The sequence below is a fragment of the Rhamphochromis sp. 'chilingali' genome, assembly GCF_963969265.1.
Source record: "Rhamphochromis sp. 'chilingali' genome assembly, chromosome: 21".
Classification (NCBI taxonomy): domain Eukaryota; kingdom Metazoa; phylum Chordata; class Actinopteri; order Cichliformes; family Cichlidae; genus Rhamphochromis; species Rhamphochromis sp. 'chilingali'.
This window is the reverse complement of record NC_137949.1, coordinates 20557882-20562101: the sequence shown is the minus strand read 5'-3', so window position 1 is coordinate 20562101 and position 4220 is coordinate 20557882. Positions and strand designations below refer to the sequence as shown.

General features: G+C 34.9%; 1 long non-coding RNA gene across 3 annotated transcripts; it reads left to right on the top strand.

The window, feature by feature from the left end:
* The first annotated feature begins 265 nt into the window (after nucleotides 1-265).
* On the top strand, nucleotides 266-4017 carry LOC308389442. 3 transcript variants are annotated; one of them, XR_013970270.1, is made up of 5 exons: nucleotides 292-379; nucleotides 1079-1144; nucleotides 1495-1650; nucleotides 2103-2195; nucleotides 2494-4017. It is a non-coding gene; the product is annotated as an uncharacterized lncRNA (long non-coding RNA). The 3 variants fall into 3 exon arrangements; XR_013970271.1 differs by lacking the exon at nucleotides 292-379 and adding an exon at nucleotides 387-535; XR_013970269.1 differs by lacking the exon at nucleotides 1079-1144 and having other exon boundaries at nucleotides 266-379.
* The last annotated feature ends 203 nt before the right edge of the window (nucleotides 4018-4220 follow it).

Below are 4220 nucleotides of genomic sequence, written 5' to 3'. Positions count from 1 at the left end.
TAGACCAGCATCTCCAGAAAGACACACTCAAAAAAATGAATGAGGTGGATTGTTCAGTGTATATTAATTATTTATTTTCATTTTACTTAAAATATATGTTTTTGTTAAGTTAACATATGTTTTTCTAATCAAGTCTACGTAATTGTGTCTATTATTCAACGTACATAATACTAATGTGTTACTTGATCGCATAACATTTAAGTTAAGTCAATGAGGATCGATATACCTTGTATATCCACAAGGTGGCAGTAATGCAAAAACAGTTGTAATGAAACCGCGCAGAACAAGAAGGTTTCACGGCTTGTGCCTGCTCATGCGCAAGACTTCAAATTTAACTGAAAAAGGCTGTTTTGGCGCCAAGCTGCTGTTTCTTTGAGAGGTAAGACCACTTTTTTCTTTGACTATGTTGTGTAGTATCTATATGTCCAGCATGGTTATATTTTGCGTTTGTCTTACAAGACATGTTATATCGTTTGCGTGTGCTTGTTTTACATTAGTTTTACTGGGTCCTGGACATGCTTATTTTGTGGACTGTGTAAGAAACATTTTTATTGTTTTTTGTTTTATTAAGGGATTAGCTACAGGGGTTCATGGGGTTATTCTTTCAAGGGGTTATTTTTCCATTTGCTTTCTTGGGATTCCTTTTCTGTAATCCGAGGGTCGGAAATATCGAATAGGATAGCAAGGATAGCATAAAGTGACATTTAAAATCCAAAAAGTCAAGGGCGAAAGCCACTGTGACACCATTGTTCTGCTCTATCAGTAATCTGTATTATGTAAAAATGGTCTGTAAATACAGCATGTTTCCTAGCGGAGTTATACATATCAATGTAGTTATAAATTACAGTTTGTGAAAGTACACACTTAATTTTTTTAATAAAATTATTCAAGACATATGAGTGGACAGACAATGGAGGTCGACAGACCTGGTGATAATTGCTTCTATAGAAAGTTAGCACATGGCAGTGTCAATCTCTTGCTTTTCTTCTGAGTAGTATTTTATTTAGTTGTAATTCAAACAATAATTTGCTTCTTGAAATTAAGTAATGAATTTCTTGTTTTACTTTATAAATCTCAGATCCTGCCTTTACCTGCTCCCTCCTATACTGATGTGGTGTATGTGGTACTGCTGAGCTTGTATGTGGTATGTGAACTGTTATACTTTTAAAAACAAAACTGTTTTATAAGTTAAGTTTTCTTTTGTGACCCATCCCATGCCCCTGTTATTTCGTCTCCACATCTGAACCATGGTAAAGGTTGCAGTTCAAGGGCCTGAGGCATGAAATTCTTTTCAGATCAGCTGTGATCAATATTTTTTGGAACTTGATAAATAACAATAAAAGCTGTAATGGCTCCATTAGCATTTTGTGTAAATGTTTGTGTTAAAATTATAGCTTTAATGAGGTCTTTCTACATTAGTTTTAGTTTGTATATGTGTACATATAGTATGTATATTTACAGTACAGTATGTTGTGTTTGTTGACATATTTTCAGGTGGAAGCAGAATATGTGAGGATTACTACTGCTGCACATGTTCCAAGGCTTTTTACACAACTTGACCAATACACTGACCAGCTCATAAAAGTCTTCAAGAAAAAAGGAGGCGTTGCAGGGAAGAAAATTAGACAAACTTTGGCCCCAGCCACACAGGTGCGTTATTCTGTTGGTAGCAAAATATTATGGCTAATAAGATCATTTTCAAATTTAAACAGCTAGTGTATGGTAGCTGCACAGTGCACTTACATTTATATTAAGCAAGACAAAGTTTGGTACTCAAAACGTTGGAAAATTTAAATTACCTAAACATATGTAAAATCTGATCCCTTGATTTAGGTTAAACCAGAAGTGAATGTTTTTATGTTATGTTTTGAATGCAAAAAAGATGATGTATTAGTTTGTCTTTACCTCCATTATGGACATATATAATGTGGTGGAAACCCTGCCCAACAGGTTAACTATTCATGTCCATGTGATGATTAGTTGGTCTTGTGTACATGTCTATCTGTGCAGTGGCTATGTCATTCATTTTGCGTATAATGTGAGTTTCTGTCATCCTAAAGTATTTCTGTTTTCTCTTCCTGTATCTCTGCCACTCTCTACAGAAGGAAACCATTGAAAAGGGGAGGGAGTGTGTCCTCAGGGCACTACCTTTTTACCTGAATGAAGACCCAAGCATCCTCTTCAAAGAATAATTGGTTGGTAATTTTAGTTTTGGTTTAATACAGATAAAAAACTAATTTTGAATAACTAATGTTGTTGCATGTTGTAATGTTGTTGTTGTTGTAATTTGCATGGAACCTGTTTAAATGTTTTGGGAAATCTTCTTGTATACCCAAACTATTTATATTTATCGTTGAATCTGTAGTCTGAAATAGTGGCGCACTGGGGTGCATGTTCCTAATATTGTGTTTACGTCATTAAAGGGTAGCTTTGGCCCTTTTTCTTTCTTTTTTTAAAAACTGGATGCCATTTTTCTATGTTTTTGTGTCTAAGCTACAGCTGTTCAGAGGGAGCTGGAACAAATTACCCTTGCTATCTTTACCATCGAAAGAGCTGATGCCAGCACTCCTCCAGCCGATGTGGGTATAACCATCTAGTGTGTCCTGCATGACCTGGAAGACCTGGCCTCTGCATGTGCACTCTTAATGGGTGGGATATATGCACTGAATCTCAGTTAACCTCAAGACTGAAAGCTAAGAGACAATCAAAAGTATTGAGATTTAAAGGATTTAATTGAGAGATGATACTGCACCAGAAATGTTGAAGGGTGGTGTGTATATTAGCGTTCAAGGCATATTGTTATGAGGTGGAAATATGTTCATATTCAGTTTGTGTTACATTGTGTGCATTGTAAAGGTAATTGCAATACATACTAAAAATAAGGGTAAGTTAGGAGGTTGATCTGATATCCCCGTGTTGGTGTTGTTCCCAGATCATCATACTAAATGTTGTTCCAGGATCAACATTGCAAGTGACCAATCAGAATGTTGTGACGTCATACTTTTGCGACTTCGGGAAAAACCGGCGTAAAACAAAAAACTGTACTTAAGCTGCGTGAAACCGCCTCTGTCCGCCGATCAACTGACCCTAACCCTAACCCTTTAATAAACAGTAAGCAGAATTGATATTGTCCTTGCAACATTGGAATTTCATAAATGCACAAATGGCTTGGAATAGAATAACGTCACAACAATGTGATTGGTCACTTGCAATGTTGAACCTGGAACAACATTTTCATGATGGTCTGGGAACAACACCAACACGAGGATATCAGATCATCCAAGTTGGGAATGCAGGATGAATGTATATTTTGTGGACTTTTAAAGACGAACAATTGTTTCCATGTTAAAATGTTTACATCTGAAGTTTTTTGCCCAAACACTGGTAAAATAAATGTTGACAGTGGCAAGTGTTAAATGGTTACTGCTGTGCTGTTGCAAAAAAACTGAACGCTGACAAGCTGTTTTATTGTTAGACCATAATATTGGCATGTTTTGTTAAAGTTTTATTTGGGATGGTGATGTAATTTTCTTTGATTGCTAATATCAGTGGACTATTTATTATTATTATTATTATTATTGTTGTTGTTGTTGTTGTTACATAATTTTTTTTTTTTTTTAAATTGTGGCTGTTGAGGTGGACACTTCACTTTGCATTGTTAAAGGAAAGCACTTCATTGGCATTGTGTTACTGGACTGACCCTAAGCAATCATTGCAAATAGCAACTTTGCTATCCATTTTAGACACTAAAAGAAAAAAAACACTCACAGACCTTACTAGCATCACATGTGCCTAACTCAAGTGTCATCTTATCAATGTGTTATGTGATCTTCAATGCGGTTTTTTTTTCTTCTTCTATTTCTGGTAGATACAGACATTTAATTTAAAGTCTTGATGTTGCATCTGTCTACATACTGTTAATTACTAACCCTAATGAGCTGTTGTGTTTTATTTTGGACTGGGTTTACACAAATGCTCACTGAATGTGTTGGCAATAAAATAAATTTTAAAAAATAAGTTGGATGTACTTAATTCATTTGTGTGGAACCTGTTGACAAAATAGATTTATGTAAAACTAATTAATAAAGCACAAGGTGGCTGAAAATATAATATTTGAATTAATCTAACTTAAATTTAACATTTTACTGCCACAAATAAGAAATGTGTTGAAGTAACTAATCTAAACTATCTAACCTGAAAATATATCATCTATGTTCATA